Source organism: Dipodomys spectabilis, unplaced genomic scaffold, assembly GCF_019054845.1.
Source record: "Dipodomys spectabilis isolate Male_0828 unplaced genomic scaffold, ASM1905484v1 ptg000048l, whole genome shotgun sequence".
Taxonomy (NCBI): Eukaryota; Metazoa; Chordata; class Mammalia; order Rodentia; family Heteromyidae; genus Dipodomys; species Dipodomys spectabilis.
The window spans coordinates 3,076,926-3,090,827 of NW_024870725.1; the positions used below are offsets into that span (position 1 = coordinate 3,076,926).

The 13,902-nt window shown below is 34.1% G+C and overlaps 1 pseudogene; it reads right to left on the reverse strand.

The window, feature by feature from the left end:
* The window catches only part of LOC122107196, a 30,251-nt pseudogene extending 16,683 nt beyond the window's left edge, over positions 1-13,568 (reverse strand).
* Between the last annotated feature and the right edge of the window lie 334 nt (positions 13,569-13,902).

The window sequence follows — 13,902 nt, forward strand, 5'->3', positions numbered from 1 at the left end:
GTGTTAGATTATTAGTACTATTTACTCTTTGACAGTTTCTATACCCATTTCCTTTTTAGATACAACTACCACATTTGAAATAAGAATACCTTCAAGTCTTCTAATCATTAGATAATTCCATAACTATTTTGGACAAATAGTGGGGCAGAAACTAATCTTTTACTCCAAACTGTTTGGAAAAAGTCTTATGGCTGAAAATTGTATGAGATCTGCATATAGATCTAGTTAAATCATAGCTAAAATGTAGAAGTCTCAAAGTCACTTTATTGATTTTGTTTTTTCACATTGGCCTTTGAAACTATCCACATTGCTATGATCTTTTAAAGGCATTTACTCAATTAATGCCAGGTGCTGGTGGCTCACGCCTGTAATCCTAGTCAGGAGACTGAGATCTGAGGATCTCAGTTCAAAGCCAGCCTGGGAAGGAAAGTCCACGAGACCCTTATCCCCAGTTAACCAACAGAAAATTGGAAGAGGCCCTGTGGCTCAAGTGATACATTGCTAGTCTTGAGCTGAAGAGCTGAGGGACAGTGTACAGGCACAGAGTTCAAGCCCTACAACCGACAGGAAAAAAAGGAAAAGATAAAAGAAATTTACTGGATGAAATACAATATTTTATGTCTGGATATTTTTGCATGGAGTTGTATAGAAGTTCCTGAAGAAGTGTTTAAGATTTAGCTTTGGAAGTTTTTTTAACAGAAAATTTCCCATTCACACACCATGACACATATTATCTGCACAGAAATTGACATTAACAATGGCTTAAAAACAGACGTTGATTTTATTCTTATCAGGGAATTATAGGCTCATAAAAATTTCATTAAAACATGAAAAGCAGTGGTAAATGAAATTGAATTTAATTGAATAAATAAAATTAACACAAAAAGCTATAATATAAATCATATACTTGACATGGGTTCCATGTATCTTAAAAAGTCAAAATGTATATAGAAACAGGTAGAAAACATATTTTAAGATACTTTGTTTTTTCCCATGTTACAGGTACTTAAATTCATTCAACTGAGCATCCATGATAACTTAAATAAAATTGAAAGAATTGTTGGAAATCATGTATATTCATTTGTTGTAACTGTTCTATGGAGGAAAAAATATCCAGCTGTAAATGCCAGTTTCATATGAGCTTGTATCCCTGTGTCCTTGTGTTGTTTGCTAAAAATACATCAATGAATCATACCCTTAGGGATGGAAGCATGTAGGATCTGAACTTAATGAAGGTTGACAAGGACTAATATTGATGTCCTTATCACAAATGACAAGAGGGCTAAGCTGTTGCTCTTGCCATAATGGCCCTGTAATAGTTCAATAGCTTTTTGTTTGAAAACTGTGGTGTTCATGCCAAGATCTTTCACCCAATGTTCATCAGCATAAAATGTATTAATTGCCTGTTCCCAAGGCTTAAGAAAGAAATGAGAACAAACAGTGCTACTGTAGCACACCTTTCTCTCCAGATATTTTTTATGCTTTCAGGATATCAATTCTTTCACAAATAAAGGTGGCTTTCGGAATATTTTCTATGCAATAATGATAATACTGCTTTATACAACAAGAACCTGTTTGGTTCCTTGTGGCTAATGTCACTCTCTCTTTCAAAGCATTTGAATTCATTAGTGTCTCAGTAAAGAAAAATATGCATGGGATATAAAATATTCAGATAGAGGGTTTCAAATTCTAAATAATATGATACAATCCCCTCACAGACTATAGACAAATGTATTACCTGTCCTTTATGTCTTTTTTTTGAAGTAAAAATAAAACAAAAAAGAAACCTATGGACAGAACAGCAAGCTCAGCTTAATTTTGTCATAAGCAGCATTACTAAGGGTGTCGTAATATACATGATTTACCTTTTAATACAAAAAATGCAATTATTTAAAGAAATTTCAAGAAATAATATTTCCTAGGTTTGAAGAAAAATGAACCTAAACAGTTATTTCTCCTCTTGCAAATGCAGCTATTTTTCTCCAAATACCCATCTCCCTTTACCCATTGGGTTATATCCCTCATAAATAATTGTGGTTAAAAGACTAAGTTATAGCCAGTAAAACATAATGTTAAGAATGTTCCTTCATTTGCCACTATCCTAATGCTTCAATCTAAATACAACAGCTGGGATAAGCTGTCTATCTTAAAACATGAACTAGAATGTATATATTGGGAAGAGTGGAGAAAGCAAATAGAAAGAGCTGAAAACCTCAGTAATCGTGGAAGCACAGCACAGTGTTGATAGCAGACAGTGTACATCTCAATTTTAAAATTTGGAAACAAATTTTTAAAAAGTATATTTCAACCTTCCATGCTCATCTTTTCTCTGGATTTTCTGTCTTCTATAGCCTTTATCATTATCTGTCATTATTTTCTTTAAAAAATCCATCAAATTGAAGAATGGCATCAAGAATCCAGGAATAAATGAAGATATATAAAACAGAATACTCTTTAGCATGTTTGGAATATTTTAGATATGCAAAGAAATCAAAAAAAGTGAGAAATAATTCTAGTCACCACATATAAATAATAGAAAGCAAAACTATTCTGACTTACACTGAACTGAACCATAATTATGCTGGTTTATTTTTAAAGAAAAATGTCATAGAAAACTCCTAGAATTACTATTGCAAGGATAGTTATTAGAGCAACCAGCAGAATAATAAGAAATTATTGATTTGTATCAATCCCCAAAGTCATAAAACCTTCCTCCCTCTGACACATTGAAGGCAGCCATCCAAAGAATATATCCCCATGGTTTGTTTTGTGAATAAAGTAGGATTTGTTTTATTGTAGAATACTATCGTGAAGATGAATTTGAAGGCTCAACAGAAGAGGCATTTTGAGCAAGGCTTAGCAAGCAGCAAGGTTGCCAAAATAGCTCTGCCATATCGTACTTTCCTTCTTCAATAATAATTATTTCTCTGCACACACAACTATTGACCCCCAGAAGAGAAGTACTAGCTGACCCTGCACATACCCAGTATGTGTTTCTTGCCAATTAACAATAGTCTAAGGAAAATAAAATTTGGCACTTCTTTACTTATATCTGCAGTCAGATAACTCAGTTCAAGTAAAAGTCTATCTTACATTATTCCTAGCTTGTGTGAGAGATTGTCATCATCCCATTAGTACTTTTTTATTTACTATTTTTATTTTATTTTATTGTAAATAAGGTGTACAGAGGGGTTACAGTTGTATGAGTAAGATAATGAGTACATTTCTTGTAAAGCATTGTTAACCCCGCCTTTGTTTTTCTTACTCACTTAAAAATAATAGAATCTCTATGATTTACATGAGTATCTTACTATCCATTTAAATTCTTTATGTTTTTGTCTCCCTTTTCATCAGAATCTGTCTAGGAAATCTCTTTGTGTGAAATTTCTTGGTTACTTCTAATTAAAACAACAGCAATAGCACCATTGCCTTCCTTCCTCTGAGTCTTTTCACTGATAGCCAATAAATAGCAGCAGTGTAAACAATCATTTTGAACTCAAACATGAGAAATTGATGTGGAAGTGTGACAGCATTGCCACATATAGAAGCCTATTAGATTATTGTAACAAAAAGAAATAAATTTGAAATAGAACATTCACTGTCCTGGCAGTATAACCTATAACGTAGTCCATGAAATTTGAAGGGACTCCACAAGCTCATCTACTGTACTATTTTAGAAAAAGCTCACAAATAGGACTTTGAAGTTACCCTGTGGATTGAGATCAGATAAAGATAATAGAGAAAACTGAAAAGTGGCACAAATTACTAATGCCACTCACAGACCTAGATTCCTATTTTCCCAAAGAAACTACTATTAATTTGAGGCTCATCCCATTTATCTTTATTATCTTTCCCAACCTCCATGACATTGACTGAGGACTGAAAATTTTGGAAAACACTTCCCTTATAAGTGGAGAGAGCAAAGGGGAATAAGAGAATGACAAGTTCTTTATTGGATGTAGTTCTAGAAATGCAGCCTACCAGGAAAATCCAGATTTTAGATGAAGAAAGCAGATTGAAGAAAACCTCAGAACAAAGTTAAGGCCATTGAAAGACTTCAGATCCTACAAGGGCAACTTGAGGCTACATAAGCTATATTGTGCTAAAGAAAATGACTTTTCAAAAGGGATTAATTCTTTAAAAATAAAGAAAAGTACAAACAAATAATAAATGATACATATAAATATAACTCTCGATATAGATACATAAATCAATTAGGAATATAGTAAAAAAATCTTTGAACCAATAAAATTTAAATTCTAGTGCAAAAATCAAATTTTAGAAAAATATGCATTATTTAAAAATGATTCTGACTGGAGTAGAAAGCTAGTGAAACAAAGAATACAGGCTGTGTATGAGGGGCACAAGCCAGTAAACCTTAGCTACTAAGGAGGCTGAGATGTAGAGGATTAAAATTTGAGACCAGTTACAGATAGTCTTGGAGATTCCATCTCTGAATAACTAGAAAAAATTCACCATGGCTAGTGGTGTGGCTCAAGTGAAAATGACTTAGCCATGGGCTAATGAAGAGCTCAAGCCATGAGTTCCCTGCCTAGAATTGTTATAGAGGAATTCAATTCTGAGATACAGAGAAGCCACATTTTGAGAGGTCGAATCAGGGGAGTTTTTATTAGAACATGAGCAGGCAGACACATGTTCTCAAAAATCTTAAAGTTTCAAATATACTTTACATTTAGAAAACTGAGCCATGAGTGTAAAAAGAAAGCAGAAAAACAATTCCAACAAACCAGGTCAATTAAACTCCTCTGTACAATATGTTCACAAATAAAATTAAATTAAATTAAAAAAAAAAAAGAGAGAGCCAATGCACATTCATCATGATATGAGGAGAATCAAGAGACACAAGGCATGGCACAAAACGGCAGCTGATCTGGTTGGGGCCTAAAAAGGTCATGATCAACGGGGAGAGTCACAGAGAACTCAAGAGTCTCATGAGTTCATGGCACAGGACTGGTATATCCAGTAACTTATTGTTCAAATTCTCACCCCCTAACTCTGGAAATTCAGGCATGGCCATCACCTGGGGGTGGGACTCACTTTCACTCATTAAGAAGACAAGATTGTTCCAGTTAAACCCAATTTCTTATCATCCATTAGAACCAGTATTCTTATTTCAGAATGAGCATACTCACACATACACATACATAGTAGAATTTGTTGTAACATAGGTATGGAGCACTGGCTCAAATTATAACCTTAGCCACTTGCAAAATATAAATTTAAATATCATTATTTAAGGCCAACCAAGGCATAAAAGTTATCCCAACTACATGGGAAGAAAAATAGCTTGGTACAGCGGTATATAGCTGTCATCTCAGCAACAAAGGGAATCACAAATAGGAAGCTTATAGTACAGACCATCCCAGAGAAAAGTGAGAATTTACGTAGAAAACTACCAAGGCAAAAAAAAATACTAGAGGAGTGACTTAAGTGGTAGATTTCCTAAGAAAAAGCCAGGCCTTAAGGAAAAGAAAGAAAATTGCAATAAAATAAGAAACTTTTAGTCCTCTAGGCAAACACTAACAAAACTCAAAAATCTCATTCCTATGTTTTTTTGTATTATTATAGAACATAGATAATAAAAACAACTTTTTTTCTAAATTGGTAGAAACACTAGACCAAAACTGAAATATGACTAGAAAAATTGAAAAAAGGCTCAAATGATTCTTAGTTATAAGTATACTATACTAAAAATTGAAACTATCAATTAGGTTGGCTCATGCCTGTAATCCTAACTACTGAGGAGGCTAAGATCTGAGGATCATGGTTCAAAGGCAGCTCATGCAATTAAGTCCATAAGACTCTTATTGCCTATTAATCACCAAAATAGCCAGAAGTGAAACTGTGGATCAAGTGGTAGAGTGTTAGCCTTGAGCAAAAGAGCTCAGGGACAGCACTCAGGCTCTGAGTTCAAGCCCTGTTACTGACAAAAACAGAAACTATTCATAAATAATTGTCCTTAATTGCTTTAATGTAAAATTTACAAATGTTTACATTAGAGAACATTCTAGATTTTGTGTTTTCCTTTGATTTACTTAAGGTCATTTTTATACTTTAGTTGCTATTTTGTATTATGGTTATTCTCAATACCACCTTGACTTCTGTTAACTATTTTATCATCTTTATGAGAATATTTTTTCCCTGTTCTATACACTGGCTTTTTATCTTTGTTTTGTTTTGCTTCTCTGTTTGCTTTGATCTTTGTCTTTCATGTTGAAGCTTTCTAGACATCACTAACTCTTCATGGCTAAGTGTGAAAAATGAGATCCAGGTTAACATAAGATTAGTGTTAGCACAGCAATCAAAAATCTCTTTAAATATCCCATCTTTTCCTACATAGAAACACATACAGATGGAAACAAAGAGCAAATAAATCCACAATAATTAATACCTACAACATGACCAGGAAATATATAATACTGCCAATTTCAAATTAAACATAAGGTGAGTCATAAATTATGTATAAAGATCTTCACTTCTACATGCTCAGATGGAGCTATCATAGACAATAAAAGTGGAAAGAGACCCCAGGACTGAAGAGCCAATGACCCTAATATCCCCAAATAGAAGTAACCATAATGGAAAGTAATTCCTAAGAATTGGTAGAGGACTTGGTAACTAAACAAAAAGAAATGTAAAGTTTTAGACAAAATTCTAAAGGAGAATCTCTCTCATGCCTTTCTGTGCTTCTGGTGTTGCTGAAAATTCTCATTGTCTGTTAGTGTGATGGTTCAGGTAAAATGTCAACTTTATTATGTTAAGTGATGCTTAGTTACTAAGACATTTTTGATGTATTTGTTAGGAAATTTATGGAATATATTGGCATTTGAATCAGTATTGAGTAAAGATTCATTTTCATCAATGTGGATAGATAACTTTCTATAGAAGATATGAAGAGAGCAAAAACGGCAGAGGAGAAAAGAATTCTCTCTTCATCATCTGAATTAGTGACATCTATTTTCTTCTGAACATTGGTTCTTCTAATTCTTGGGGCTTTAGACTACAGTTTATATCTGCAGTCCTTTATCTCTTTAATCCATTCCATTGTTTTGAACCCTGAATATAATGAAATTACATCAGCAAATTTCTGTTTTCTGGCATATAGACAACATATTGAGACTTTTTGGCTTCCATAATCACAAATGAGCCAATTCTCAAGATAATGTGTATATTTGTACTTATTGCTTCTGTTTTTGCTGTAGAAGCTTGCTAAAACAGCTTATAAAATTCTCTTCAGTCTCTGCCTCCAATACCATAAATGGCTCTCCCTTATTATGTGGCAGTGCCTCTTTCTCTTATAATAATAACAATTGTATTAAGTTTTAGTCTACATTTAATATGTCTGGTCTCATTTTAACTTGATTACATTTACAAATATCTACTTTTTAAATAAAAATACAATTAAAGGTATTGGGAATTATATCATCTGTATATTTAGGGAAGGTATGATTTAACCCTAGAACAATAGTTTTTAGTAAGTTCCTCAATGATAGCTTGTGAATAGAGTATACTCTGAGCTCTTTTGTAGTTAAAACTGTTTCATCTTTGGACCTGATGAATTAAATATACCAATAATCTAAAATAATCCAAAAAATACTGCTTTAAAGCATTTTACCAGGCCATCCTATCATAATGTTAAGTAATTTACATCGAACGATTGTATGTTTTCTCTCATATTCAAAAGTAGACCAAGAATAACAACAATCACAACCACAACAACCATAATTATAGTAATAATAATACACAATTGTAAAAGGGTTAATGTTTGGGGGTAACCAGTAGGTTGGTAAGGGAAAGGAGAAGATAATGGGGTGGATATTATAGAACTATATGCATGATAAAAGCTTTATGGAATAATAGGAAAAAAAACAGTTTAAAGGAAGGAAGGAAAGGTTATAGGGGCTAACATAAACTAATATAGATGGTATAAATTTGATGAATGCACATTATATGAATTTTGTAAAAATCACAATGAATCCCTTTAATATACTTGATTTAAGGTAATATTTTTTGGGAAGTCTGGTCGTGGGGCCTGAACTCTGGGCCTGGGCGCTGTCCCTCAGCTCTTCAGCTCAAGGCTAGTGCTCTACCACTTGAGCCACAACACCACTTCTGGATTTTTTCTTTTTGCTTAAGTGGTGCTGAGGAATTGAACCCAGGGTCTCATGCATGCAAGGCAAGGGCTCTCCCCCTGAACCACCTTTCCAGCCCTTAAGGTAATATTTTAATTGACATATTGTTCCTTCATTGTCTTCCTTCTTATATTTCTGTGTATATGTGTGAAGACAGCATTTAGTATTATATGATAATTATTTAATTGTGAGCATTGTATTCTGTAAAGTTTAGATTGAGGAGCTAGGCACCGGTGGCTTTTGCCTGTAGTCCTAGCTACTTGGGAGGCTGATATCAGGAAGATCATTGTTCATTGCTAGCCTAAACAGAAAGGTTTGTGATAGTTCTACTTTACCCACAAATCAGTGCAATGTGACACAAAATCTGATATTGGAAGGAATGCAGTTCCAGGCTCATCCAGGCAAAAATGTACACATTTTTATTGCTAAATTTCAGCTGAATGTTTTCCATCGCTATATATTAAAATATCTGTAGTGTAGGCAAAATAACAACTTATGCTTTGATTTTTGGAGGATGTGTGCCTACATTGGTAAGAAGGTATCTATCTTCAATTTTGATTCATAAGTTAATGTTTTCCATAAATCTCCTAACATACCCAGTAAAAAATAACATTTTAGCAGCCTGGCATCATTAAGTTGACATTTAACTTGAACTACCATACTATTCCATGATGAGAATTTCCAGAAACCACAAAAGCTATGAGAAACTGCAAAAGCTATGAGAAAGTAATGAGAGAGTCTACTTCAGAAAATGTAAAATACTAACTCTGCTTGCTTACCTCTGTATTGTGAACTTTCAGCCTGCAAAATTGTTAGAGAATTGGTTCTTTTCAGCCACCAGTCTCTATTGTAGTCTGTTGTGGCAACACTAAGAAATGAATAAAATTGTATCAATCCAAGAGAATGGAAATTCTTCAGCAAAGGGCTTGAGGAGTAAAAGCCAAATGCATGAAAGGTTGAATATAAAAAAGTCAAGATGCTGTACTTTGAATATCCCCATTGAAACTCGTATTGGAATTTAATCTTTATTAATAGAATAGAAAGTTAATTTCTATTAAAGATATTTCTGTTAAAGATAATTAAGCCATAAGGATCAGACACTAATTAAAGAGAACATGGCTTAATAAGAAGAGAAAGACCTGAGATAATATGCCCTTTCTTGCCAAATGATTTCAAAGATGCATACCAATGAGGAGAACATCAGAAGTGACTATTCTGTCTTGAATTTCCAGCCTTTAGAATGATGATCAATTCTCTTTTTTAAAAAATATTTTCTAATCCTTGCCACAATAATAGAATATTGTCTATGGCAAATGAAAATGTATAAGAACAGTGTGTTTATATGGTCTGACAAAGGAGAAATAATATCCTGAAACAATGACAAAGGAAGCAAAACTGAATAAATTTCATTATTTTCTTCTGTGTAGATGATAGTCAAATTTTATCTCTTAAGATTAAAAGGCCAAAACATCCAAATGCATTGTAAAAAGTATTTTAAATAAATAGTAAAAAAATAGATAATTATGTTTAAAGATAAAAGAGAGGAAAAAGAGAGGAAAAACAGCACAAACATAAATAATAAAGAAATAATATATATAACAAAGTAATGTGAGTTGAAACAAGTAAGTGAAATCACTGAATATAAAGTAATTTAACACAAGTAAGTTAGTTAAGTCACTGAATTTATAAAATAATTTAACACATTGGTTATAACAATTCTAAGCCAAGTGCTTATGGCTCACAGTTATAATCCAAACTCAGGAGGTTAAGAGCTCAGGATTATGATTTGAAGCCAATTCAGGTAGGAAAGTCAGTGAGAAAGCAATTAGCAAACAAAAAGGCAGAACTGGAGGTGTGGTGCAAGTGGTATGGTGTGGATCAAGTGGTAGAGTACTAGTTCTTTTTATTTTATTTTATTGTAAAGATGCTGGACAAAGGGGTTACAATTACATGAATATGGTAATGAGTACATTTCTTGTAGAGCATTTTCACCCCCTCCCTAGTTCTCCCACTATCCTTTTTCTCCCTTACCTCTCTCACTCCTCTCCTCCCATCACCTGAAGTTGTAAAGTTCATTTCCAATATACTGTCTTGTGGGTATCATTATTGCAATGGGTCATCCTATGCCCTTGTTTCAACATTTGGTTATTCCCCTTCCCCTCCCCAAATTAGACAAATATATATACAAGGTACAAGGTACCAAAATCTAGTACAGTGACAATAGGGGCTATACGATTGAGGGAAGAACATACAAAGGAAACAAAAAAAATCATAATACATTAAAAACAACAGCAACAAAGAAAGACCTCTTATGTCCAGATCTTGGGGTTCATTTCACTTAGCATCATCTTATATGGTCTTATGTACATAGTTTTTGAGCTTTTCTGCTCACCTGATCAAAATATCCTAGACTTATACTAATTACTGCAAATGAGGGAAACCAGGGGACCTATATTTCTTTGACTCTGGCTTACTTCACTTAATATGATTTTTTTTCCAAGTCTTTCCATTTCCTAACAGAGCAGTGTTATTCTTTCTGAAAAAGGCATAAAATTCCATTGTATATATACGTACCACATTTTCTTCATCCACTCATCTACTGAAGGGCATCTGGGTTGGTCCCATATCTTAGCTATAGTGAATAATGTGATTAAAAAAATAGTTGTGCTTGTAGCTTTGGAATGGCCTTTTTTTGTGATCGTTTGGGTAGATGCCCAGAAGTGGGATTGCTGGGTCATAGGGGAGCTCTATGTGTAGTCTTTTGAGGAACCTCAATACTAATTTCCAGAGTGCCTGAACAAGTTTACACTCTCACCAGCAGTGCAGTAGGATTCCCTATTGGCCACATCCCCTCCAGGATTTGTTGGTATTCGATTTCTTGACTATAGCCATTCTAACTGGGGTGAGGTGGAATCTCAATTTTGTTTTGATTTGCATTTCTTTTGTGGCCAGAGAAGTTGTTCGTTTGATTCTTTGTGTGTCTATTGGCCATCTTATTTCTTCTTCAGAGAAGACTCTTTAAATCTTTAGCCCAATTATTAATGGGGCAGGTGTTTGAGGATTTATTTTTGGAGGATTGGAGTACTAGTCTTGAGAAAAATGCTCAAAGACAGTAGCCAGTCTTTGAGTTCAAGCCCTCAGGACTAAGGCACTCACACGTGGACACGCACACACGTGCGTGCACGCACGCACACACACTCTCTCACACACACACACACACACACACAAAATGGGGCTCTAGAAATGTAAGAAGTATAATTAACACCATGACATGCAAATTAATGATGAAAAGATGATGAAAGTATACAAGATGATAAGAAATGATGCTTATGTTCCTAATACCATAGCAACTTTAACTCAGGCCAAAATACAGTGAAAAAATCCAAGACATATAAAAATGCACAATAGGGATTTCTTTAAACACATGTAGCAGGTCAATATTTTCTGCAATGATGCTGCATATGACATAGTTTGAAATAAGTTTATATATGCTTTTGCTCATCAGTCTGCATTGACAAATAGCACTGTATCAAGCTTCTGATTGTTAACCTCTAGTCAAGACCAGGCACATTATTTTAAAAGCACAATGTAACATAAAAACATCAGGTTACTGTTGAAAAAATCTAACCAGAAAAACTGTTATCTAAATGTAGTAAAATATAAAACTTTTATTCTTTACGCAATATTTTGCTTCAAAGATATTTTTGTCATAAAATGGATTAAAGTTATTAGTGATAGCTTAGTAACATCATCAACTTAGAAATTAAACAAGTGAACTTAAAGCATTTGGTTATCAAACATACAGTAATATAATAATTATTACTTATTTTTATTGAACACATTATAACTTATCAGAATGCAAATTTATTTATTTGTTACCAGAATGCAAATATATTTATTTATTTAGACAGGAAAAACATACTTTCAAAAATTTCTTTTCAGCCAATGTAAGTGACAGTGTTGCCACTTGATTGGGACAAGTGTAAGATTGCAAATATATTTCCATTTATTATGTTAGTTTTGAAAGTTATTTTGGCAGATAAAACTATTAATATTGTTTAAAAAAACCTGTAGAAGTTAGTAAAAATAACTGTAAATTTCTGAGTCAGTTATTTTAAAACTTTGATTTGAGTGCACATCATATAAGATTGCAAAACGCTTGTTCTAAAATCATTTAACTCTCCATCCAAACCAGTTCTATGAAGCTCAAATTTAATTTTAATGGAATTTTGATGTTCTAATGACAATTGCTATAGCTTTTGTAGTTTGTACAAGAAATAAAAATTGACTTAATTATTTTAAATGCTTCCAAACATGTTTCTACATTGTATTTTTTATTTTTAAATAAATTTATAATTAGTAGTACATAATTAAAAATAAAATTATCCTCAATAATTGCTCTTAAATTTCATATAAAAATAATGTACTTCTACTTAATAAAATAAGCTTTAAATTTCTAAGCTGTAGATATTTACCTTATAACATTATGGCAGTTTTCAACACTGCAATATGCTCTGATAAATTGTAATCCATCTCCAATTTTTTATCATACCCATGTCCAAGTTTATATTTTTTGACAATCAGCACAGAACATTTAATGCCTGTATACAGGCAGGTCTTGTCACAGAACTCAGGCTGAAGAGTCAATGTTATTATATATTCCACATGATTGCTTACAGAAGTACAAGAGAGTATGTTAATCCACAAATGTACTCATGTTTAATGTTTCTCTTCATCTATACAAACATTCCACTATCTTGCCTAACCTGTACATCAATAATCTAGGCCTATCACTTGGAGGAACCACAGAGTTATAAGTCAAAGAATGTAAACACAGAATCCTAAAATAGAATGGTAAAATTTTAATCAGTGAGCCAATATGTTCATAGTCATGAAAGGTTAAAGTATTTGAGGCATTGACCATTTGTTGCTTGTTTCATAGCAGAGCAACACATGGTGCTAAACCACCTGATTGTGTGCCTTTCTAAGACCTGCAAATCCTTAGCTCAGGGCTCTCCTCCTAGACTCCGCTGTGTCGGAGTGTAGGACGAGGCCCGAGCTGCAGCCCATTTAAATAAAACAGCTGTTGAGTCTGACTCTCGGTGGTCTTCTTGTGGGGGGTGCTGCGACCTTGGCATAACATATTAGTGGGGGCTCATCCAGGATCTCCCCTCAAAGACCCCCAAGACCTCAGACTCCAAAGGTAAATCAGCGCTGTCTTTGTTAATTTGTCTTGTCCTGTCGTTTGTTTTACTTTCATTTCTCTTGTGAGGATGGCTGCTCTGATTCATAAAGGGTTGTCGAAGCTGATGCGCTTGTACGACAAACCTGGAGGAACTGGGAGATGTCCCATATCCTCTTGTAGGGCGGGGGTAACCCTGCCGTGTGGGGCAGGGGTCCTTGGAACCCCGCCATGTGAAGCTTTTTTAGTAACTGTCAGGCCTGTATGTGTTTTGTTTGTACTGTTAATTTTTTTTTTGGACTGTATGACTGATGGGACTGGAAACCATGGGCACCACTCCATCTAGCACCCTAGACTTACAAAAAGAAACTGAGAAAGAGAAAAAAATTGTACCCCCCAGTTTTACAGGGAGATAACTTGGAAGAAGAAATGTTTCCTCCCCCATACTCCTCTTCCCAGGTTCCTTTTGCAGAACCTGAGAATGATCAAGAGGAGGAGGGACCTATAGAACCAGCAGCCAAACCCTCGGCACCTGCCCTTAAAGTTTCTGAGGGGCCAGTCACTCGA